Source organism: Eumetopias jubatus, unplaced genomic scaffold, assembly GCF_037043125.1.
Source record: "Eumetopias jubatus isolate StellerSeaLion01/CBP00866 unplaced genomic scaffold, mEumJub1_p1.0 scaffold_11, whole genome shotgun sequence".
Classification (NCBI taxonomy): Eukaryota; Metazoa; Chordata; class Mammalia; order Carnivora; family Otariidae; genus Eumetopias; species Eumetopias jubatus.
In genome coordinates this window covers 70880128-70907386 of record NW_028274817.1, presented here as the reverse complement: position 1 = coordinate 70907386, position 27259 = coordinate 70880128, and the positions used below count along the sequence as shown (strand labels likewise).

The window sequence follows — 27259 nt, the reverse complement described above, 5'->3', positions numbered from 1 at the left end:
AATTGGTAAACAGTAACCATCATTTGACTGTCTCCTTTGTGAAGACAGCACAGTATAGTAGCTAAAAGCATGGACTCTTGCGATACCTGGGTATATAATCTGTACTCCACCACTTACTTGAAGCATGATCTTTGGGTCAGTTAATCTTCTGTAAGTCTGAGTTTTTATCATCTATAAAATGAGGATAATGTAACTTCCCTTATAAGGTTGTGTTGATTAGATGTGTTGATATTTATAAAGTGCTTAAAACACTATCCATATTAGTGTTTGTTAAGTAACATAAAATAAACAAGTACTTGGATAGCAGGCTAATCAAAAAATGTAAGACTGGGCCAAAATACTGGGTCATTGGGTAGAGTAGGCAGGACAGAAAAAGCAATTGACTGGAAGTTAAGACACAGGTTTAGAGTGGTTCTGAAGTAGGACTGGGAGTGCCTGTCACAACTTGGTTAGTCTTTTCCTGGCTACAAGACAGGAGTTGATATAGACCTCTTGAGGCCCAGAGATAGGTGAAGAATCTCTAGATTCTCTAAGAACACTGAATTATATACAAATAATAGAAATAATGCCATGCTGACATTAGATCTAATAGAATATTAGTCCCTGAAAACCACTGTTTTTCCAAAGCTAAATATAACTCCTGTGTCCTTTTAGAAATGTTGTCCTTTTAGAAATGTTGTCCTTTTAGAAACCTCACTGAGGTTTCTTTCTTCTCTTTCTTTCTTTCTTTCTTTCTTTCTTTCTGCCCTTTTCTTCTTTCTTTCTCTCTCTCTCTCTCTTTCTTTTTCTTTCTTTTTTGGAGGAGAGTGAGCTAGCTATCACTTCTGTCAGGAGAAGAGATGAAGTAAAAAAAAAACCTTTATAGTTTATTTTCCTCTTGAAGTGACTTTAAATATTTTATTGCTATACATATTTTTTCCTGTTAACCAAGACAGTTCCTCCTCCCTCCCATTTTATCCCAAGTATTCCCATCCAAAAGACATATAATTGCATTCTTTATATATTATACTGAGTAGTGCTTTATGAACATCAAATGGCAAAAGTCAGCATCTGTGGATGGATCATGATAGTAATTATAAGTGGCACATTTATCTTATTCCATCTGTAGAATACACAGAGTTAAGACCCTTTTTAGGGTTATAGGGCTGCACAGATTTGGAGGGGTCTCATCCATCTTCTTCCCTCTAGGCTCAACTCTACCTAAACCTTTCTAGAAAGACGAATCTCTTATTTTTACAGGGCCCTTGGGAATGAAATTTTGTAACCTCCTTCCAAGTCCTTTATGTCATCAATATAGATGCAAAAATCCTCAACAAAATATTAGCACCCAATCCAACAATATATTTAAAAAATCATACATGACGATCAAATGGGATTTATTTGCAGAATGCAAGGGTGCTTCGATATTCACAAAACTCAGCATGATATATCACATCAATAGAAGAAAGAATAAAAATCATATCATTTCAACAGATGCAGAAAAGGCATTTGACAAAGTGTAACACCCATTCATGTTTAAGACTCTCTGCAAAGTAGTCTAGAGGGAATATATTTTAATATAATAAAGGTCTTATATGAAAAACCCACAGACAACATCATACTCAATGGGGGAAAACTGAGAGGGTTTTCCCTAAGGTCAGGAACAAGATAAGGATGTCCTCTCTCACCACTTTTCTTCAGCATAGTACTGGAAGTCCTAGCCACAGCAATTAGACAACATTAAAGAAATAAAAGGCATGCAAAGGAAGAAGCAAAACTCTGGCTTTATGCATATGACATGATATTGTATATAGAAAACCCAAAAGACTCTACCAAAAACTGCTAGAACTGATAAATGAATTCAGTAAAGTTGCAGGATATAAAATCAATGTACAGAAATCTGTATTTCTGTACACTAATAATGAAATAGCAGAAAGAGAAATAAAGCAATCCCATTTACAATTGCACCAAAAACAATAAAATATCTAGGAATAAACCTAACCAAAGAGGTGAAAGACCTGTACTCTGAAAACTATAAAACACTGATGAAAGAAATTGAAGATGACACAAAGAAATGGGAATGACATTCCATGCTCATGGACTGGAAGAACAGATATCATTAAAATGTCTATACTACCCAAAACAATCACACATTTAAAGCAATCCCTATAAAATACCAAAATACAAAAAAGAACCTGAGCTCTTATTTTTCACAGAGCTAGAACAAACATCTTAAAATTTGTATGGAACCACAAAAGACCCTGAATACCCAAAGTAACATTGAAAAAGAAAAGCAAAGTTGGAGGCATCACAATTCCAGACTTCAAGTTATATTACAAAGCTGCAGTGATCAAAACAGTATGACACTGGCACAAAAATAGACACATAGATCAATGGAACAGAATAGAAAACTCAGAAATGAACCCACAACTATATGGTCGATTAATCTTCAAGAAAGGAGAAATGAATATCCAATGGGGAAAAGACAGTCTCTTAAACAAATGGTATTGGGAAAACTGGACAGCCACATTTCAAAAGAATGAAGCTGGACCATTTTCATCATACACAAAAATAAACTCAAAATGGATTAAGGACTAAATGTGAGACCTGAAACCATAAAAAGCCTTTCAGAGAGCACAGGCAGTAATCTCTCAGACATTGGTGGTAACAACATTTTTCTAGATAGGTCTCCTGGGGCAAGGGAAACAAAAGCAAAAATAAACTATTGTGGACTACATCAAAATAAAAAGTTTCTGCACAATGAAGGAAACAATGAACAAAATTAAAAGGCAAGCTACTGAATCGGAGAAGATATTTGCAAACCACACATCTAATAAAGGGTTAGTATCCAAAATATATAAAGAACTGATACAACTCAACACCCAAAAAACAAATAATCCAATTACAGTATGGGCAGAAGACATGAACAGATGTTTCTCCAAAGGAGACCTGTAGATGGCCAACAGACAGATGAAAAGATGCTCAACATCATTCATCATCAGTGAAAAAGAAATCAAAACTACAATGAGATATCACCTCACACCTGGCAGAAGGCTAAAATGAAAAACACAAGAAACAAAAATGTGGTGGAAAAGGAACCTTTTGCACTATTTGTGGGAATGCAAACTGGTGCGGCCACTATGGAAAACAGTATGGAGATTCCTCAAGAAGTTAAAAATAGAACTACCCTATGAGCCAGCAATACTGGGTATTTACCCCAAAAATACAAAAACACTATTTCAAAGGGACACATGCACCTTTATGTCCTTATGCTTATTGCAGCATTATTTACAATAGCCGAAGTATGGAAGCAGTCCAAATGTCCATTGATGAACGGATAAAGAAGTGATTGATATGTGTGTGTGTGTGTGTGTGTGTGTGTGTGTGTGTGTGTATAATTCAGCAGTGCAAAAGAATGAAATATTAACATTTACAACAATATGGATAGAGGTAGAGAGTATAATGCTAAGTGAAGTAAGTCAAAGAATATACAATATGATCTTATTCATATGTAGAATTTAAGAAATAAACGAGCAAAGGGGAAAAAGAGAGACAAACCAAGAAATAGACTCTTAACTGTAGGGAACAAACTGATGGTTACCAGAGGTGATGGCAGTGGGGAAATGGGGGTAATAGGGGATGAGGATTAAAGAGTACACTTAATCATGATGAAAAAAAAATTTAATGGTGTTTAAAAAAAAAAACTTTAAACTGATGACCCAGCAATTCCACTATTAGGTATATACTTGAGAAATCAAAACATATGTCCACACAAAAATTTGTACAAAGATGTTCAAAGAAGCATTATTCATAATAGCCAAAAAGAGGAGACAACCTAAATGTCCACCAACAGATATTTGGGTAAACAAATTGTGATGTCACTGTACAATGGATTATTATTTGTATTAAAAAAGAAAGGAAGTTTTGATATATGCTACAAGATGGATAAACCTTGAAGCATGCTAAGTAAAAAACTGGTCAAAAAGACTATATATTATATTATTCCCTTTATATGAAATATCCAGAACGTACAAATTCATACAGACAGAAAAATAGATCAGTGACTGAGGCTAGAACAGGGATGAAGGCTGCAGCAGGAATGAGGAATGACTGCTAATCAGTACAGGGTTTCTTTCTGGGATGTTAAAAATACTTTCAAGTTACATTGTGGTGATGGTTGTACAACTCTGTACTGAAAACCATTAAACTGTATACCATAAATAGGTGAATTTTATGGTATATGAAATCTATCACAATAAAAACTGTTTAAAAATGAAAAGAAAAAGGAAGAGAAGAGCAAGAAGCAGTCCAGCTACCCTACTGGAAAGACTAAATGGAGAGGGCATATGGAGAGAAGCAGCCCTGGAACTACATGCAGAAGGAGAGACGTCCTGCCTTCCCAGCATTAAAATCAAGCCTTTAAATAACTCCAGCCCCAGCCATCAAGTACTGCAACTGTACAAGAGAACTTGAGAAAGATTAGCAGAACTGCCCAGCTGAGTCAAATCTACACACAGAGCTATCGAATCTAATAAAACAAATTTTATTTTAAGCCACTAGGTTTGGGGGTAGTTTGTTATACATCGATAGATAACCAGAACAGCCATTTGGGAAAAGATACCATAGACTCCAAATGGGTCAGAGATTTAAATGCAAACCTGAAACAACACAAGTATTCAAAGAAAATATGGGTAAATCCTATAACCAGCATAAGGGGAAAAACTTTTCTAATTGTATTTCAAAATGAAGATCCAATAAAAGATTGATACATTTAATTACTTTTAAAAATTTAAGGGTTTGCAGGGCAAAATCTCCATTAATAAATAAAGGGGGAGACACTGCAGACCCGGGACCCAGAACTGCTCCAAGGAGGTGAATAATAGCTCTTCAAGTCTGAAATAAAAAAGACTTCAAGTCTTCAAGTCCAATAAAACTACATTGCAAACAAAATGGGAAAGAAACAGAATTGGAAACAGTACAAAAGTAGAAGAGGCAGATCCTGAAAACATTGTGGTGGACATGTAGTGAATGGGAAGGTGGAGTATTTCCTGAAGTGGAAGGGATTTACAGATGCTGACAGTACTTGGGAACCTGAAGAAAATTTTCATTGTCCAGAGTTAATTGAAGCATTTCTTAATTCTCAAAAAGCTGGTAAAGAAAAATATGGTACAAAAAGAAAACCTGTATCTGACAGTGAATCAGATGACAGCAAATCAAAGAAGAGAAGAGATGCTGCTGATAGACAAGAGGCTTTGCCAGAGGTCTTGATCCTGAAGGAATAATTGGTGCCACAGACATCAGTGGAAAATTAATGTTTCTCATGAAATGGAAAGATTCAGTTGAGGCAGACTTGGTGCTGGCAAAAGAGGCAAATATGAAGTGTCCTCAAATTGTAATTGCTTTTTATGAAGAGAGACTAACTTGGCATTGTCCAGAAGATGAAGCTCAATAATTGTTTGTGTTGTTTTTTATATATGTAAAATCTAGGTCTTGGTTTTTGGATTTATTAGTGTGAAGAAATAACATTCTAATGAAAGTCAAGTTTGATATGTTCATTTTGAAGTAGTATTGGGGGAGTTGTTGGGATGTTTTTTGCATCTAGAGCACGGTTAGCTTGAACTTTCCTTTATCAGAAAAGAATATTTGAGACTATGGTATATTACTCTCCTGCATGAGAGAACACCTTTTCTAAATGTTGGGGGAAATCGTCATAATCATTACTCTATCAGAATTTTGTTGAACTTCCATATGCCATTCTGGTTTTTTTGTTTGGGGTTTTTTTGTGTTTGTATACATAAAAATACATATGTAAATGGTTTTCTTTTTTTAACATTCACCAAAACAAAAATAGCATTTTATAATCATGGATAAGCCTGTGTTTCTGGGATGCCGTCATTTTCAGCAACCTAAGAAATCACTTGAAGTTAAATAGAAATTTTTCCTGAAGTCTTAGCCTTTCAAATTTTGCAACTAATTGGACAATTTAAATATGTTTACATTATATTTATATATATAAAATATATATATTGCACAATTTAAAAGCAGCTGTATCAGAATCCATATCCCTATCTACAGTCATATAAATGCAAGTTTATTTGCAAGATCACCAAATGGAAAATTTTATCACTACCAACAACCTCCCCACCCAAATGAGAAAACTAGACAAGTCCTGGTGTGTTTTAATTAGGTAAGCAAAACTTACTTAAACTTCAAAGGTTCCTTCTAGTGAACCATTCCTTTTCAAGAAGTTGAAATCCGGGGCGCCAGGGTGGCTCAGTTGTTAAGCATCTGCCCTCAGCTCAGGTCATGATCCTAGGGTCCTGGGATCGAGCCCGGCATCAGGCTCCCTGCTCAGCGGGAAGCCTGCTTCTCCCTCTCCCACTCCCCCTGCTTGTGTTCCCTCTCTCACTGTGTCTCTCTCTGTCAAATAAATAAATAAAATCTTAAAAAAAAGTTGAAATCCTTGTGTTGCATTGATTAAAAGGTCATGATTCATGGAATGTCTAAGACTTTGTTCATGGAAACCTAATCATAATCAGATGGTTAGAGATGTTGACAGTTTAGGACCTACTGGAATAAATGGGTTAACAAACTTCTGTATTCTAAATTCTTTGACTTGCATGTTTTTCTTTACTCCAACTCACCTTAGATGTAGCCTCAGTCTTCTCAGTATTTGAGTTACTAGTTCAACAGAAACCAGGAAAAGCAGTAACTTTGTAGTAATCAGAATGTTATCCAACTGTATATTGTTTATTGTAAATAATGGTAAACAGTGGTCAACAGTTTTTTGGGTTTTTTTGTGGGTTTGTTTTGTTTTGTTTTGTTTACTCAGGCTCCATGCCCAGCATGGAGCCCAGTGTGGGGCTTAAACTCAGGATCCTGAGATCAAGACCTGAGCTGAGATCAAGAGTCAGACACTTAACTGACTGAGCCACCTAGGTGCCCCAATAGATAGTTTTATATTCCTTTAAAATAAATAAAGGGCCCTTGGGAATGAAATTTATAACCTCCTTCTAAGCCATTTCTGTGTTTAGGACTTTGACTGTCAGGACATCTTTCCTTTTACTCAAGTAAAATCCCATTACAAAGACAAAGATATTCCCGTACCCTCTTGGAGGCTCTATAGTAATGGTGCTTCTTTGCATTGACTTTGGACTACATTACTACAAATAAACCTGTACAGGAAAATGCTTTTTGGGGGCTCTGATTTAGTAGCAACTTGTTTATAATACAAATGTATGGTTTTATGTCTGCTTTGTGTGGGGAAGAAGAGGATAAAACTCTAGAAGAGGTGTGAAAGGTTTGCTTTCATAACCTTTCCTTGTTACTACTAGGTTGTGATCACATGCTAATTTGTCATTAGCATGAAGTGAGCTCTCTTGTTTTCTGGTCCTATGTGATTTCTAGCAATACACCAATTATTTTTAAAAATTCTACTCGAACCAGAGAAATGTGAGGGTTAGTTAAGGGGAGGACAATTAGTGGTGAACTCTGACTTGAATTTAACATGAGTCCCCTTTCTCTTTCCCAGTGTTGGTTAGTCTCCAGGTCCTTTTGATTTTCTAATTTTTCTGAATGTAGCCTAGGAGAAAGTCCTGGTAGATCCTACTGAACTCAGAAGAAACTAGTTAAGCTAAGTCCCTTTAGTAATTAAAGGGTGTGCTGCAAATAACTTAGTAATTAAAGAGGGTGCTGACCAAACATGGCTGGTCAAGTGTGATAATTCACAGTTAACATTTACTTAGCCAGCTTAATTCCAAGGTTGAGCATGAAATCTCTCTTTTTTGAATAGTATTGACTGTATGATCCTGATAATCTTGATCCATGATCAAGATTAAATCATGTTAATCCAATATATCTTTTAGGAAGTAAAACGTTATCATCTGGTATACACTTATTGTAGTACCATACTCCTTTCCTTATAACTGAAAAGATATTCTAACTTCATTCCAGCAGATACTATGTGAGCTGCTTAACAGAAACATGTCCATAAGGAAGAAAATCTTACACATTTAATTCTGCCCCGGGGGGGGGGGGGGCACTGCAAAGCATTACGAACAGAAAGCTGAAATTTCATAATAAAGCCATTGTAGATACAGTGTCAAGATGCCGTTTTAATAATCCAAATTTTAATCATCTTGACCTCACCTGCCACATCATATTTTATTTTCTATTAGCCACACACCTCTGAAATGCTCACTAAGGGGCATTGGTGATAGAAACCACACCTGTCCTGATATGTCTGCACTGCCAGGATTTGATGGATCTTTGTGCAAAGATCTCCATATGGGTGCAGTCTCTCTATGGAACAGACTCTTTATGTGGCTACAGATATGAACTTAATAGCATCTCTTGGCTATGGAGTCATCCTTCTCAAGCAATTTGTTTGCATTTTTGTTGTGTATCACTCTGAAGTAGGGTTTATACTTAAATGTACTTTAGATGCTAAAATAATTCATGTTTGTATCCCTCTAGTTTTATTACCATATGCTCTTCTTTGTAACTTTTCTTTAAGAGTACTTGCAAATGTCAGATACAGTGTTTAGAAGGCATCCATCTCCATCTGTATAACAAAGAGTAAGTAAGGATTGGGCATTGTGATTCATCCAGATAATTGAGCATAAGTCAAAACTCCAGTGGGATGGAGAGTAAGACTATAGCCCATGACTTGGATGAAATAGGAACCTTATATAGAAGTGCTCCAATGACATGGACTAGATTTTCCTAGAGAAAGAAGATTTAGTGTTACCTCTATGTTTTTAGAAAGAGTTTGACAATCACAGTTTATGGATTATTCTAGTATGCTTGCTTCTCCCTCTTCCATTGCCCACATTTGGGCTTTTTTTTTTTTTTTTTTACTGTTACTTAAACCTAGGAACAACATTTATATTCAGCAAATATTTTTTTGAGCAGAAATTTGAGACAAGTTTGTAAAAAAAAAAAGACATAATTTTTTCTCCATGTTAATATTTATGAAACCAATTGCTGAAGGGATTTGGGATTATGTCTGACTCCTGGTCCCATACAATTTATATACTATCTGATCTGTTTATCCTCTAATGCATTTTTATTTTTAAAGTTTACTTCGTCATTAAATATTTGCATTAATTGAAAAATGGAATTTATTATTCAATAACTCTGTGTCTCTTAAAGTTTCTTTCTCCTCTGTTTGTTTTAGGGAAATCAATGACTTCATTATTTTTAGCCAGCATTGTTCCACCCTGATATAGCATTATAACTAGTGATAGCTGGAATATATCCAATTCCAAGTGGACCAGTGTCATTTTTCTGTACAGCAGGAGTGAATAAGATTAACTGTAGATTAGCCAGAAGGAAAATGGCTTTGTGTTTTACCTTTGTAGCAGACTCTTGGAAGGTATTTAATTTGATATTGTTATCTGTAAGAAATAGAATAAAGCAGGATGAAGCATGTACGTTCAAATGTGTAGCTGACGGCATTCTTAAAAGCAGAAAGTGCTAATTTTTTACTTTTAAAAAAATCTGGAAGAGGGCCCCAAATAATACAGGGAAAGAAAAATGATGTCCAAGTAAAATCACATGACTAAGATAATTCCAGTGAAACCCAGGAAGAACCGCATTAGTGATAGTCTGTAAGTATACACAGTACTTTACAATAGGTTGATTGCACTAAACAAAGAAGAAAATCCTTTCTCTGAGGAGTTTACAATCTAAAGATACAAGTTGGTACAGTACAATATAGAATGAGAACAATAAGTGAGCTCCATAGTGGGTGGTCTTCATAGCTGAAATGCTTCAAAAACAAATGCCTTCTTGGAAAGGTAGAGGTTTGAGAGGGAGTGGTCCGGGCGTGCAAAGAAGTGGAAAGCTGTTCTTTGGGGGCTGGGAGGTGAGGGGAAGGAAGGGAGGGTTGGATCGAGTGTCTGAAAAGAGGCTCAATATAAGAACGTGTAAAGAGATCAGACTAACATTGGCATGGTAGAATTTGGTGATTTAAAGAACAAGATGAAATGCCAGTAGAGAAGGATTTAGAGAGAGGGGACAAACAACATACCATACGACTTTCTATTACAGCAAATACCACATCTTTAAAGACCCAGATATGGAGAATGCTGCTTGCAACAGCTTCTTGCCAATGTGAATGGCTTCTACAACAGAATAGTCCGGAATGGTTCCATTGAGATACTGTATGTGAAAGGGCTTTGTAAGCAGCAAAGCAGTACAAATGTAAGTCATCATCATATTCTGCTTAGCTTTGACTTCATTAAATTTTTGTTTGGTAATATATTTTAAGACACAAGGGTTAGCAGTAGAACTTCCTGTTTTCAGAGATGTTGTCAAGAACAGATTTGTTATTTATTTCCCTGTTAGATTATTACAAATGCTCATAGTAAATGTTCCTCAAAGAGTTCTCTCTACTTTCCTTACAGTTGAACTAATATTTATTTTTATATCGGTGAATATCGTTTTCATCTTCATTCTTGCTCCCTCTCTTGCTACCCAGTCTTTTTTTTTCCACCTCTGTTCATATGGTCATGTATTTTTTTTTAGTCTCACATATCATTTTATACTCTACCTCATTCTAACAGATTTGAGTTGGTTTATTGAGAAACTAATACAATAATAACAGGATGAACAAATTGACAGAGAAATGAGTGTGAAGGGAAAATAAATGTAAGAAACTGAAATGAGGCCATGGTAAGATTTAGACTGAGTACACAGAATTAGGGATTTTATAGCTGTACCCTAAGTTTGACTCTGAGTGTCTTAGCAGACAGATCAGAGGGAAATATTAGCTATAAGATTTGCAGGGGTCCATGAGGTAAAAATGAACCAATTTCTCAGAAGAAGCAAGCACAGATTTTCTTGAGACCAGGTGATAAATTCCTCCCATGGGTTTTTATGAATGCCAGTTTGGTGAGTTTGGATTTTATCCTGAAGGCACTGGGAAGACAGTGAAAGCTTTTGGTCCAGGGGATGACATACATAAAGCTGTCTTTACAGCAGATATAGGAAAGTTCAAGTGAGTTGGGGGAAACGAGATATAAGAAAACCAGTTAGAGATGAGCTCTAAGGGTCTGGACAAGGATGTATCAGAAGGAATGGAAAGTTATAGGAAGGGTTAAAAAGATCGCCAGGGTTATTGCTTAGATATGAATGGAAAGGAAGGAATCAAGGATGCCTATAGGGTTCAGTTCTACCTAGAGTGATGGCATCATAATGCCTGGCAAATATAAGAGAAGGAGCATTATGTTAAATAAGAAAGCACAGAGTGTTTTGAAAAAAATAAGATAACCACTATGGATTCTTATAGTCCCATTTTGGAGTAAGCAGAACGAAATAAATGGAAAGCTACCATTTTTTAACAGTTTATGTTTTACTAAGTGCTTTTACGTACAGTATCTTATTTGGTCATTATGACAGTCCTGTAAGGGAAGTAGTAAGTATCCACATTTTACAGATAAAAAAAATCTGAGACTTAATGATTAACTGATGCATCTGAAGCCATATGACTAGTAAGTGCCTTGTTTCCCCCTCTCCCCCCACTGTCTGACACCACTTCAAGAAGGCCTTCTGCTTGGAGCTATTCGTGTAATATTAGATGACCAAATCAGGACAAGGTTAGAGTTTTGCCAACATTATGACTCAAGTTTTTGCTTTGCTCTACTATAACTGTTCCACTGGGTATACTTGATATGAATAGAACTGTTTGCCCCTACACTAAATGTCTCCAGACTGCTATGCTTTTTAAATTTCATATCTGCTTTTTATAGTTCTTTAATCTCTTCCACTGCTGTCAGCTGTTACTACTTGATGTATTTGGAAGCTCCCCATTCCTAATCAGTTGTGCCCCTGGAACCAGATAAATATGCTTGTTATTTTTAGACACAATTTTACCAGTGACTATCCATTGAAGACATAAGGAATCCTATTATGATAACCTAACCCTAATGTTATGTTTTGCTATATTTTTATGAGCAAATATACATCTTAATGCTTGATCATTAGAATGTATATTATTGTCTGTCTTCTAGGTTATTGGCTAATTCTGGATAGCTGAAGGTACTGGATAAGTTACCTAGAAAGGTATATATATTTACTGTATAACCCCTGAGCATTACTTTTCAAAAGCAGATGCTATTGGTGACAATAGGGAAATGTAGCAATGCTTTATACACAGGAGGTTGTGTACTTTTGGTGCATAGCAATCTAGTTGCCAAAGGCTTGAAATGACTACCCAATCCCCTTTATGAATGATATGTGGCCACTTCTCTCAGTCCCCAATGCCCTCTGCTAGAAAGGTTACAGACATTCCCTTTTGTTTCCAATAAGTCTTCCCTCCTGAAACAGCTACAGAAGCTTCCAACTAGCCCTCCCCTGGTTCACTTGTCTCTCCCTTTTTCTGTGAGGAAGGTTTTAATAAAGATTTATTGACTACCCACAGGGGCATTGTTCCTATAGGAAGCACTGCACTCCTCAGTGTGAAATCTGTGTCTCCAGCTGGCTGAATAAAGCATTTTGTGACACTTGGTATAGTGTGTGCATAACTCAGATGTGTGGACTGTGGACAGCCTGGGCTTTATGAGTGCCCAGTCCACCTCCAAACACAAATAATGTGTTTTCCAAATCTACTTTTCAAATTAATTTTATTTTTTTTAAATTTTATTATTTGACACACAGAGAGAGAGAGAGAGCACAATCAGGCAGAGCAGCAGGCAAAGGGAAAGAGAGAAGCAGGCTTCCCACGGAGCAGAGAGCCCGACGTGGGGCTTGATTCCAGGACCCCAGGATCACGACCTGAGCTGAACGCAGACCCTTAAACCCCTGAGCCACCTAGGCACCCCTCAAATTCATTTTAAAGATGATGGACAGTCATAACTAATCAGTACATTCATTAAGCAAACTGACTTGGATGGAAATAATAAAGGACGAAGAGGAAAGGTGATTTCCCTTTATATTCTGAAGGATGAAATTAATAAAAGTTGTTATCCTTAGAATTCAGCAAAGTTAATAACTAAAACTCATGGCCTTTCAGATGTTGATAGGTAAGATTGTATTCTTCATGGTGTTAGGAAGGGAAAGTGTTTATTTCTTTGCATAGGTACTATGGGACAAAGAAGCTACTTTTATTGTTAGCTGGAAATACCTGCATATCACCTTGTGCCCAGAAAAATGGGAATGATTTTGGATTTGCTGTGGCCTATGGAAAATATAGCTCCGCTACTAGCATCTTATGGCTTGAAATTGGGCTTTGGTAGAGAGTTTCTGGATTGATGGTCTTTGGAATCCATGACCATGGATGAGCTTTACAAAGATGATTGGTAGAATACAATTCCTGATGCCCTTACATAAATGCATTTAAGCCATGAAAGTATTTTCTGGAAATAGGCAGGGCATACCAGCCTTCCTGAGAGTGAAGGAGATTTCCTAGAAGCCTTTGAGCTTTAGTGATTGTCCTGCTTTGCAAGCAACCATGTCATTATATCCATTTCTGACTGACCGTTGAGAAGAGAAATTTGCTTTCCATTTTTTTGTTCTTGTGTCTTAAGTATCTATTACAGGAACATACATTTGGTGGGCAATCAAACATCTCTGATGAGATGTTTATTGGTGAATGAAAAATGTTTTCTGAAGGGAGCAAGTGGTATGCTCTCTAAAGATAATCAGATTTATCAGTTTGAAAATATGACAATGCAACTGAAGTATCTAGATTGAATGGAAAACTATGAATTATCCCTACAGAATGCTGCAGCTGCTCCCTTATGTGACCTCGACTTTGGCAGTATAATGAAAGTAAATTATTAAACGTTTAAAGAGCTTCACTAAATGAAAACAATTAGTGGCTTGATGTGTTATATTTGGACCTAGCACTAGAGAGGCTTCACTGGTTATAGTGCTTGTGAGCACTGAAGCCAGTCCTTGATATTTGAGGTACATTATGCACATTTCCCCAGAGCAGCATGGTTTGGAGTTCTCTGTCTGATGCATCAGTTAGCTTTAGTGCCCTCTGACTAAAAAGGATATGATGATGGGTGATTATCAGGCATAAGATTTAAACCAATGAGATTTGAGGCTCTAGACTTTAATTGCATTTCATCTGTCAACTGCATTGAACTTTCCTTTTGAAAACCAGACTAACATTGACCTGCCAGAGTCTATGGGGAGGCTCAGCTATAATAAATCTTGATTAGGTATCAATAGATACAATAGGGACAAGCAATGAGCTAGCCAGAAAGGGAGAGGTGGGCATAATGGACATTTTTTGAGCTGAGAAGAGGATAATGAGATTAGACCAAAAGAAAATTTGTACTCCTCTTTGTCCTTCCTTTTTGCCACTACCTTGGTCTAGTACCGAACCTTACCTGCAAAATCTCTTCTTATCTTGCCTTATTTTTGTTTTCTTCCACCACTACCACCCCCATTCATTCCTTGCTCTTGAGACCCTCTGTCTTAGTGGAAATTCCCTATTAATGTATTACCTAATAAGAGAAAGACACCAAAGAAAACTGTTAGTTTTCCTTTTTTTTTTTGTATTCTTGGAAAATCCTTCCTACTTTTACCCTTGCATCTTTCTTTATTAATGCTACCCAGATAAACCTTTATTAGATAATCTCATCTCCCATATTTTTATAAAGTGACTTTATTATAAATGGCTGGAGCTGAGATCATTGTATTTATCTAAGGAGCAACATTCTCTCTATGGCATCTTGATCACTCTGACATCTTGTCATCTAGGGTGGTATCCCAGAGTATTAACAATCTTATTAATGGTTACTGTGAAATTCTCCAACCAAAATTAATTCAAAGTCACTTTAACTTAAAATGATTTAGATAAGATCTCCCAATCAAATGGTCATAGGCCTAGCACTGCCTAACAATTAGAAATTGGTGCTTTGGAACAATGGTTTTTAAACTATTTTACTTCTGGGGGAAACAAAATTCTATTAACACTCCACCCTAAGGAAAAAAAAAAAAAGAATCATTTATCACCAAAGAGCCAAAATTCTGGTCTCCCCTAACTATCCCTCTCCCCCCAAAAAAGTTTTTAAAGGCTGAGAGAATGTAACAATAATGACATAGATAAGAAGGAAACTGAAAAAAAAAAAAAAAGGAAACTGGCTTACCCATTCATGCATTCAACAAATATATATTGATAGCCTACTATATACCATCATTGTTCTCTATCTTGTTATCCAAAAGATAATGTTCCCAAGTTTGAAAATAACTGTTCTCTAGTGGTATGTAACCTATACTTGAATTAGAGTAACCTTTAATTTCATTTCTCTTTGGTAGTCAGTGATTCGGTACTATGTACTTTGGATACAAAGTATAATGCTTTTGTTTTCCAACTCTAGGATGTCTCTCCAGCCTGCAGAGTCTTACCTATCACTCATAACCATCATTCATATTTATTAAATTGTGCTTCTAGTTATTTCCAATGTCTTGATTTTATTTTTCTTTTTTAACATTTTATGTTAAAATAAATATTATATAATTTAATATAAATCATACATAACATGTTAATTAATATAAAATTTAGTATATATTTGAATATAAATTATTAGAATATTTTAAAATAAGCTTTTATTTTTAAAATTCACAGGAAGGGTGCCTCGGTGGCTCAGTTGGTTAAGCGACTGTGCCTTCGGCTCAGGTCGTGTTCCTGGAGTCCCAGGATCGAGTCCCACATCGGGCTCCCTGCTCAGCAGGGGGTCTACTTCTCCATCTGACCCTCTTCCCTCTTGTGCTCTCTGTCTCTCATTCTCTCTCTCTCAAATAAATAGATAAAACCTTAAATAAATAAATAAATAAATAAAAATCCACAGGAAGTTGCAAAAATAGTACAGAGAAGTCCCGTACCCTTTATCCAATTTCCTCCAGTGGTTACAGTTTACATAACTAGAGTGCTATATCAAACCAGAAAAATGACATTGATACTCTGTATGTCATTTTATCACATGTGAAGATATGTATAACCAACCAAGAGGTAACACTATTCCATCACCACAAAGGTCTTCCGCTTGCCTCCTACCCCTTTGGAATAAGCCCCGCCCCCTCCCATCCTTCACTTATCCCTAACTTCTGGCAACCACTATATTTCCATCTGTAAAACTTTGTCATTTCTTTAGTATTATTTAAAGAAAATACAGTATGTAACCTTTTGAGATTGACTTTTGTTCACTGAGCATGATACTTTTGAGAGACATCCAATTTGTTGCCTGTATCAATAGATTTTCCTTTTTATTGTTGAGTAATATTCTCTGGTATGGATGTACTATAGTTTGCTTAATCTTACGCCTATTTTATTGTTCTGTTTTCAAGGTTTCTGATTCTTCCCACCGTTCAGTTCCTTCTGCTGTTGAGCCCATCCATTGAGTTTTTAATTTGGCTATTGTATTTTTCAGTTCTAAAATTTCCATTTGGTTCTTCTTTATAACTTCTCTTCCTTTACTGAGACTTCCTGTTTTTTTCCATTTTTTCTATTGTATTCCTAATTGCTCCTTGAAGAAGCTTATTATGATCGCTGATTTAAAATCCTATTCAGATAATTCTAATCTCTTGTGATCTCAGTATTGGTTTCTGTTGATTTTGTTTTCTCTTTAGGTTGAGGTCTTCCTGGATCTTAGTATGATGAGTGTTTTTTTTTTAAGTTTTTATTTAAACTCTGGTTAGTTAAAATACAGTGTAATATTAGTTTCAGGTGTACAGTTTAGTGATTCAGCACTTCCATACTATATCCGGTGCTCTAATAAGTGATTCTTAATTGAATCCTGGACATTTTGAGTATTTTGCTATAAGTTCTGGATCTTATTTATATCAGTTTTAGCAGGCCTCCTCTGACATTACACCTGTGAGGGAAGGTGGGTACTGCCTGGTTCATGCCAGGTGGGCGTGGATATCTAGGTTCCCTCTTTAACCTTCCTTGACAACCTTTCTAGTCAGGAAGAGGATGCCTTGTTACTGCTAGGCAGAGGTGGAAGTTCAGGCTCCCCATGAGGCCTCCACTGATACCACCCTTGCAGGGAGGAGTGCCTTCTTACCATTAGGTGGAAGTGGAAGCCCAGACTTACCATATGGTTTCTACTGACACCAAGGAGTGGGGAAACCTTGTTATGGCCAGGCAAGGATGAAGGTCCCAGCTCTCTACTCAGTCTTCTCTGACATCTTCCCAATGGGGAGGTAAGAAGGGCACCTCCTTACAGCTAGGCTGGAGTTGATATCCAAGTTTCCCACTTGGCCTTTACTGAAGGTGATGTAGGTAGGGCCACAGTTTTATCTGTGGTGTTTGGGTAGAGTAGGGAGCTGGTTGTCTACAAGTTTTCTGTCTTGCTAGTCTGCCATTTTCCTGGTCCTTTGCCTAGAAAGACCTGGCTTTTCTTGGGGCTTGATGTTAAACACTTAGAAATCTTTAAAAGCAATAAAATAATTATGAATAACATAGTGATTGTGTTAACTATGCCATATTTTTCCTTATTGTTTTTAACACTTTCATTGAGGTATAATTGACATACAATAAAGCACATTTAAAGTGTACAATTTGATGTATACACATATCACCACACTCAAGATATAATGAATATCCATCAGCCCCCCAAAATTTTCTGGTGCCTTTTTGTATTCCCTCCATTCACTTCCCCATCACTTCCTTTCCTTCCAGGCGACTGCTAATCTACTTCTTGTCACTATAGTTTACAGATTCTAGAATTTTCTATAAATGGATTCATTCAGTATGAGCTCTTTATCTGGCTTCTTCCACTCAGCGTAACTATTTTTATATTCATCTATGTTGTGTGTATGTATACTTCATTCCTCTTCTACTGTTGAGTAGTATTACATTGTACAGATATATGACAATCTGTTTTCCCTTTCAACTATTGGTAGCTATTTGACTTATTTTCACTTTTAGCTATTATACATAAAGCTGCTATGAACATTTGTGTACAAGAGTTTCTGTGTATATATGCATTTCTCTTAGATGAATGGACAGTGGAATATCTGGGACATATGGAAGGTTTATATTTACCTTTTTAAAAACTGCCAAACTTCTAAATTTTACATTATCACTAACAATGTTTGAGAGTTCCAGTTGTTCTACATCCATGCCAAGACTTGGTATAGTGAGCTTTTTAATTGTAGGCATTTTAGTGGTTGTATAGTATTATCTCATAGTGGCTTTAATTTGCATTTCTCTGATGGCTAGTAATATCATCTTTTCATGTGCTTATATACCATCCAAATATATTCTTTGGTGAAGTGTCTCTTTAAGTATTTTGCCTATTTTTACTAAGTTCTTTATCATCTTACTGAGTTTTAAGAGTTCCTTATATACTCTAGATACAAGTCCTTTGTCAGATATATATTTTGCAAATACATGTTTTCCTGGTCTGTGGCTTGCTTTTACATTTTCACAGTGGTGCCTTCTGAAGGGTAAACATTTTTAATGTTGATGAAATCCAATTTGTTGACTTTTTTCCCTTTTATAATTTGTGGGTTTATGTCATATTTAAGAAATCTTTGGCAAACTCAAGGACACTGAGACTTTCTCTTATGTTTTTGTCTAGATGTTTTATAGTTTTAACTCTTACATTTAGGTCTATGATTCATATTGACTTAATTTTGTATATAGTATATGATAAGAGTTAAGATTTGTTTTATTTGCATATAGATATCCATTTGTTTCTGCACCATTTATTGAACAGTTCTTTACCTATTGCTTTCATACCTGTGTTGGAAATCAATTGACAATATAAAGGCATAATTGACAATATAATAAAAATCAAATGTCAATATTGTTTTCTCTATCTTTGCACAATAACATACTGTCTTGCTTATTATAGCTTTATACTGTCCTGAGCAAAGTAGTGTAAGTCCTTCAGCATTGTTCTTTTTCTTTTCTTTTTTTTTAAAGATTTATTTATTTATTTTAGAGTGTGTGTGAGTGGGGGGAGGGGCAGAGGGAGAGGCGGAGAGAGGCAGAGAAGCAGACTCACCACTGAGCATGGAGCCCAATGTAGGACTCGATCCCAGGATCCCGAGATCATAACCTGAGCAGGAACCAAGAGTCAGAGGCTTAACTGACTGAGCCACCTAGATGCCCTAGCATTGTTCTTTTTCAAAACTCTTTTGACTATTTTAGGTGCTTTACATTTCTTTATAAATTTTAGGATCAAATTGTTAATTTCTGCAAACATTTCCTTTTATGTGGATTTAATTTGTTCTTATTTTACTACTTAATTTAGAAAGCTGAGGTTATTGATTTGAGAACTTTGTTTTTCTTTTTTTAAGATTTATTTTAGAGAGAGAGAGAGAGAGCACGAGTGGGGGTAGGGGCAGAGGGAGAAGGAGAGAGTATCCTCAAGCAGACTCCCCACTGAGCAAGGAGCCTGATGCAGGGCTCAGTCCTAGGACCCAAGATCATGACTGGAGCCAAAATGAAGTGTCAGCCACTTAACCAGCTGAGTTACCCAGGCACCCCCCCTTTTTTTTCTTTTTTAATATAGGCATTTAAGTGCTATAAATTTCCCCTGAATTTTTAGTTCTGATATATTGTATATTCAATGTCATTTAGATCAAAGTCTTTTTCTACTTTCCCTTTTGATTTTTTCCTTGACCCATGGATTAGCTAGAAGTATGTTACCTAATTTCCAAATACTTGATTTTTTTCCAGATGTATTTCTGTTCTTGATTTCTATTTTAATCCCATTGTGATAAGACAATACTTTGTGTGACTTAAAATCCTTTTAAATTTATTGAGCCTTTTTTTGGCCCAGAATATGGTCTATCTTGGTAAATTTCACATGCTGGTGAAGAAGAATTTGTACTCTTCAAATGCTTAGTGGAGTGTTCTTTACATATCAATTAGTTCAACTTGGATGATAGTATTCGCAGTCTTCTGTTTACTTACTGATTTTCTATCTACTTAACTCTATCCGTTATTGAGGAAAGAGTAATGAAATCTCTCTGTATAATTGTGCATTTGTCTATTTCTCCTTACAGTTCTGTCAGTTTTTCATTTCTGTATTGTGAAGCTCTGTTATTAGGTGCATAAATATTTAGAATTGTCCATTTTATGAATTGACCTCTTTATCACTGTGAAATCAACTTCTTTGTTCCCAGTTATATTCTTTGCTCTAAAATCTACTTTATATGATTAATATAAATACTCCAGATTTATTTTATTTAGTGTTAGTATATCTTTTTTTATCCTTTTACTTTTAGCCTCTATGTCTTTATTTTAAAGTATGTTTGTTGTAGGTAGCCTATAGTTGAGTCTTGCTTTTTTTTTTTTAATCCAGTCTGAAAGTCTCCGCCTTTTAATTGGGGATTTTAGAATATTACATTTAATGTGATTGTGGATATGGTTAGGTTTAAGTCTGTCATCTTGTCATTTTTTATTCTGTTTCTCCCATCTGTTCTTTGTCCCCCTTTCCCTCTTCTTCGTTCTTTTGGATCAAATGAGTATTGTTATGATTCTATTGCATGGGTTATTAGCTATAATTCTTTTTTTATTACTTTAGTGGTTAATTTAGGGTTTATAGTACACACAATAAGAAAACAGTCTTTTGTAATTACTATTTCTGATGCTCTATATTTCTTTGTAGAGATCCATAGTTCTGTGTGCTGTTATTTGACTTTTTCCTGAAGGATGCACTGTAACATTTTTTATACTTTGGATATGCTGGTAATGAATTCTTTTAGCTTTCGTATCTCTGAGAAAGTCTTAAATTGAAATGAACTTTTTATTTTGAAAGTAGATTGTGTGCACACATAAGAAATAATAGAGATCATGTGTACCCTTCACCCAGTGTCCCCCAATAGGAACATCTTACAAAACTCTAATACAATATTAAAAAACAGGATGTTGAATTTATGCACTAAAGATACAGAAAAATTCCATTACCATAATGATCCTGTTGGTTGTCCTTTTATTATCCACACCCATGAAAACTTTATGTTTAACTCATGGCAAATAACTAATCTATTCTCCATCTCTATAATTCTCTCATTTCTAGAATGTTATATAAAAGGAATCATATCATGTATGTCCTTCTGAATATATATGTCCTTCTGAAATTGGCTTTGTCCATTCAGAAGTTTCAATTTGATGTGTGTATAGATAGATTATTTGTTCCTTTTATTGCTGCAGTTTAACCATTCACACGTTGAAAAACATCTGGTCTGTTTCCAGTTTGGGGCTATAATGAATTAAACTGTTTTGAACATTTGTTTACAGGTTTACATGGACATAAGTTTTTATGCCTCTGGGATTATTGCTCAAGTGCAAGTGCTGGTTGCCTGGTTTAGTTTTATAAGAAACTGTAAAATTGTTATCCAGGCTAGCTGTATCATTTTGTATTCCCACCAGCAATGTATAAGTGATCTAGTTTTTCCACATCCTTTCTAGTATTTGGTGTTATCACTGATTTTTATTTTAACCATTTGAGTAGGAGTGTAGTGATATCTCATTGTGGTTTGAGGTTGTATTTTTCCAATGACTAATGAGGTGAAACATCTTTTGATGTGCTTATTTGCCATCTGTATATCCTCTTCAGTGAAATGTCTCTCTTCATGTCTTTTTTTTAAATTTTCTAATTGGATTTTTTTTAACCATTGCATTTTGAGAGCTCTTTATATATTCAACATACTAGACTTTTGTTGGATTAGTTTCCAAATATTTTCTCCCATTCTGTAGCTTATCTTTTCATCCTCTTAGGTCTTGTGAAGAGCAAAAGATTTAATAAGGATGAAGTCCAATTTACCACCTTTTTTTTAATGGATTATGCTTTTGGTGCCAACTCTAAGAACTATTGCCTATTCCTAAATTTTGAAGATTTGCTTGCTTTTATGTTTTTTTGCTAATCTCTTGTAATTTTTGTCTCCTACAATTTTTTTTAATTGAAGTTTAGTTGCCATACAATGTTATATTAGTTTCAGGAGTACAACATAGTGATTATTTTACATGTTACACTTACTTTCATAGTCCATATTGACTTAAGTTTGTATAAGGGTGAAGTTCAGTTCAAGACTGATATTTTTTTAAATCTATGGATGTTCAGTTGCTCCAGCATCATTTGTTGAAAGACTATATACTTGCCCCATTAAACTGCTTTTGCTTCTTTATCAAAAATCAGTTGTACCATAACAATTAATAAAATATTTATACATTTATAGATAAACTTGCATTAATCTTGGAAACATGCTAAGAAGCTAGATACAAAAGGCCACATATCGTATTCAATTTATGTGAAATGTCCAGAATAGGAAAATCTATAAAAACAGAAAGTAGGTTAGTACTTGCAGTGGAAAATGTGGGAAAAGAGTGAGACGTGACCATATTAGGGCATAAGATTTCTTTTTGGAGTAATCGAAATGTTCTAAAATTAGGTACTGCTGATGAGTGCACAACTCTGTGAATATATTCAGTACCACTGGATTGTATAGCTAAAAGGGTGAATTTTGTGGTGTGTGAATTATATCTCAATAAAGATGTCATAAAAAATAAAATAATTAGGCATATTTTTGTGGATCCACATGGGGTTTTCTATTCTGTTGTATTGATCTGTGCGTGTATTGCTCTGCCAATGTCACACAGTATGATGTTAGCAGTAGGTATTTTGTAGATGTTCTTTATCAAGTTGAGGAACATCCTCTCTATTCCTAATTGCTGAGTTTTTTCATATTTGTTGATATGGTGGATTACCATATTAATAATATAATCAGTCATATTAATCAGTTTTCAAATGTTGAACCAGTCTTGCACACATGGAATAAGGCCTGGTGTATAATTTATTTTATACAATGTTAGCTCCAATTTGTTAATATCTTTATTGAGGTAAACTTCATACAACATAAAACTCACCATTGTAGCCATGTTAAAAGGTACAATTAGTGGCTTTTCGTACATTCACAGTGTTGTGCAAACATCACTGCTATCTAATTCCAAACACTTTCATCACCCCGCAAATAAACAAATGTAGCCATTAAACAGTCACTCCCTATTTCCTCCTTCCCCCAGCCCCAGGCAACCACTAATGTACTTCCTATATCTATAAATTTGGACATTTCATGTAAATGGAATCATACAATATGTTGTCTTTTTGTGACTGGTTTCTTTCACTTAGCATAATGTTTTCAAGGTTCATCCATGTTGTAGCACGTATCAGAATTTCATTTCTTTCTAAGACTGAATAGTATTCCATTGTGTCAAAATACCACATTTTGGGGTGCTGGGGTGGCTCAGTCAGTTAAGTGGCCAGCTCTTGATTTTGACTCAGGTCATGATCTCAGGTCCTGGGATTAAGCCCCACATGGGGCTCCATACTCAGCGGGGAGTCCGCCTGAGATTCTGTCCCTCTCCTGCCCCTTCCCCCACTCATTCATGCTCTCTCTCTCAAATAAATAAATCTTTTTAAAAAGTCACATTTTATTTGTCCATTTATTTATTGATGGACATCTAGGTTTTTCCACCATTTGGCATATGTGAATAATAATACAGCTATGAACATTCATGTCCAAGTGTCTATTTGAGTCCCTGCTTTCACTTCTTTTGGTTATATATCTAGGAGTGAAATTGCTGAATCATATGGTAATTTTGTGCTTAACTTTTTGGGGAACTGCCAGACTTTTCCATGGTGACTGTTATATTCCCACCATCAGTGCACAGTGGTTCCAGTTTCTCTATATCTTAACCAAAACGTGTTATTTTCTGGGTTATTTTTTTTAATTTAAATTTTAGTTAACATACAGTGCAATATTGGTTTCTGGAGTAGAATTCAGTGATTCATCACTTACATATAACACCCAGTGCTCCTCACAGCAAGTGCCCTCTTTAATACCCATCATCCATCTAGCCCATCCCCCACACACCTCCCTCCATCAACCCTTAGTTTGTTCTCTACCATTAAGAGTCTTTTATGGTTTAGGGGTGCCTGGATGGCTCAGTTGTTGAGCGTCTGCCTTCAGCTCTGGTCATGACCCCGGGGTCCTGGAATGGAGCCCTGCATTGGGCTCCCTGCTCTGTAGGAAGCCTGCTTCTCCCTCTCCCACTCCCCCTGCTTGTGTTCCCTCTCTTGCTGTGTCTCTGTCAAATAAATAAAATCTTAAAAAAAAGTCTTTTATGGTTTGTTTCCCTCTTTCCTTTTTTTCTTTTCCCCTTTCCCATATGTTCATCTGTTTTCTGCCTTAAATTCCACATATGAGTGAGATCATATGGGATTTGTCCTTCTCTGACTGATTTATTTTACTTAGCATAATGTACTCTAGTTCCATACATGTCGTTGCAAATGGCAAGTTTTCATTTTTTTTGATAGCTGAGTAATATTCCATTGTATATATATATATACCACATCTTCTTTATCCATTCATCAGTCAATGGACATTGAGGCTTTTTCCATAATTTGGCTATTGTTGATGATGCTGCTATAAACATTGGGGTACATGTACTCCTTTGAATCTGCATTTTTTATCCTTTGGGTAAATACCTAGTAGTGCAATTACCGGATCGTAGGGTAGTTCTACTTTTTAACTTTCTGAGGAACCTCCATACTGTTCTCCAGAGTGGCTCTGACAGTTTACATTCCCACCAATAGTGTAAGAGGGTTCCCCTTTCTCCACATCCTCGCCAACAACACCCGTTGTTTCTTGTGTTGTTAATTTTAGCCATTCTGATAGGTGTGAGGTGGTAACTCATTGTGGTTTTCATTTGTATTTTCCTGATGATGGGTGATGTTGAGCATCTTTCCATGTGTCTGTTAGCCATGTGGATGTCTTTTTTGGAAAAGTGTCTCTTCATGTCTTCTGCCCATTTCTTAACTGTATTATTTGTTTTTTGGGTGTTGAGTTTGATAAGTTCTTCATAGATTTTGGATACTAACCCTTTATTAGGTATGTCATTTGCAAACATCTTCTCCCATTCCACTGGTTGCCTTTTAGTTTTATTGATTGTTTCGTTCCCTATGCAGAAGATTTTTATCTTGATGAAGTCCCAATAGTTCCGTTTTGCTTTTGTTTCCCTTGCCTCCAGAGATGTGTCTAGTAAGAAGTTGCTACAACCGAGGTAAAAGAGGTTTCTGCCTGTGTTCTCCTCTAGAATTTTGATGGTTTCCTGTTTCACATTTAGGTCTTTCATCCATTTTGAATTTATTTTTGTGTATGGTGTAAGAAAGTGGTCAGTTTCATTCTTCTGCATGTTGTGTCCAGTTTTCCCAACACCATTTGTTGAAGAGACTGTATTTTTTCCATTGGATATTCTTTCCTGCTTTGTCAGAGATTAGTTGACCATATAGTTTTGTTGTTGTTGTTGTTGTTGTTGTTTAATAGCCATCCTAATGTGTGTGAAGTGGTATCTCACTGTGTTCTGATTTGTATTTCCCTAATGATTAGTAATGTTGAGCATCTTCATGTGTTTACTGACTATATGTCTTTGGAGAAATATCTATTCAAGTCTTTTGCTGACTTTTAATTGAATTATTTGCTATTGATATGTTGAGTTGTAGGAATGCTTTATATATTTTGGATATAGTTTTCTGAGTGCTATATATTTTTGTATTCCATTATATATTCTGTAGCTCTGTTCTGGGCTATGGTTAAATTTCTAGGAAACTGATCCTTTCAAGTACTGCTTTTAAGATTAGTTAGATGGGTACAGACTGAGCTCAGTCTAGTACTAATTATTCACTACTCTTTAGGCAATGCCATATTGGTTATTCTATTCAGTGCCTTATGAATTAATGACTTTTTCTCTTCTAGCTGGCACAAGCAGGCATTATTCCTGGGCCCTGTGTGATCACTGGGTGCAGTTCCCTGTAATCCTTTTGGATGTTTTTCTCCCCGGTCTTGGGTAGTTTTCTCACATTCGTGCACTGGCAGTGATATCTGCTGGATACTCAAGTGGGAACATTTAAGATATCCAGGATTTTCTTCCTGTGCTGCTCTTTCTCCTTTCTGGTCCTCCAACCTGTGAATAATAGCAAGATACCTTGGTCTTCTCATCCTCTCAGTTCTGTCTCCTCAATTTCAGAGTCTTCCAACCTGTAGCTGGGTTCTTCCTGCACTGCAGTCTGGAAACTCTCTCATAACACTAAGCTGGGGCGATCAGTGGGCTTACTTCATTTGTTTCCAGTCTCACAGGGATTATTCTCCTTTGTTGTCTGATGCCCATGGTCTTGAAATCCTTTGTTTTATATATATTGTCTTTTTAAAAATCTTTATTACTTTGCTTTGGTTGTCACAGGCTGTTACTCCATCTTGACCAGAAGTGAAGCTGTCATATTGTTTTAAATTCTAAATTTTTACTGGAGTCTCCAAGAAATCTCTGACTCCAGAGACTTTCCTAAACTTATACAGCCTCAAGTTCTTTAGACATATTATATTTGAAAGGTCAAACATACAGATGTAATAGGGAGATCAACCTAATCATCTTGTTTGTTCTCTTTGTTCATTTTCCAACCCTGGCTGCTCAATTAAGTGGAAACATTTGTCTGTTTGCAAGGTACCCTCTCAAATTATTATTCTATGTTGAATAATATTTATTTTTATATGTTGAATAGAAGTATGTGGAATGTGTCATTGAAAGGCATGATTGCTCCTGCTGTCCCCAACCGCCCATGTTTAAAATAAGCTCCATGCCTCCTAGTTCCCCCAGTAAAATATTATGGCTCCATTATTCATGAACTGAAACTTTTAAAATACATTATTTATATTTATATTCTGAACCATCTTTTGAGGGTCTCTTAAGTTTACTGCCCACCATGGGAAGTATTCCTTCTGATTTTCTTAGTGTTTCCTAAATTCAAACCCCTAAAATTTCGAACAGAACTATGTTCTTCTAGTATTTTTGACAGACATGTTTGAGTTCATCTCCCCCATACTGTTCATGTTATGGTCTGACTATGATAATATCCCATTTCGGTCATCATCTTTTAAAACTGAAGAGACTTCATTCATCTTTTTAATCTATTATTACCACATAGTTACCTTCCTTTCTGTCCTCACACTAATCCCTTCAATTGTTTCTCTGTTTCTACTCTATCTTAAGAAAAATCTCCTAGAGCTACATTATAATATTGTATATTATATCTGAAATATTTGTATCATAGTATGACAGAGAATAATAATATGCCACTTTTTCCTTTTCTTGAAAACTCCCGCTATTTTATTTTTTTATTTTATATATATATTTTTAATTTTATTATGTTAATCACCATACATTACATCATTAGTTTTTTTGTTTTTTTTTTTAAAGATTTTATTTATTTATTTGAGAGAGAGAGAATGAGAGATAGAGAGCACGAGAGGGAAG

At 35.7% G+C, this 27259-nt stretch overlaps 1 protein-coding gene and 1 pseudogene across 2 annotated transcripts in view; both read left to right on the top strand.

Annotated features, from left to right (window-relative positions):
- The window catches only part of EDA (ectodysplasin A), a 412994-nt gene that overhangs the window by 123301 nt on the left and 262434 nt on the right, over positions 1–27259 (top strand). The window lies entirely within an intron of this gene.
- On the top strand, positions 2454–5431 carry LOC114200100 (chromobox protein homolog 3-like; annotated as a pseudogene).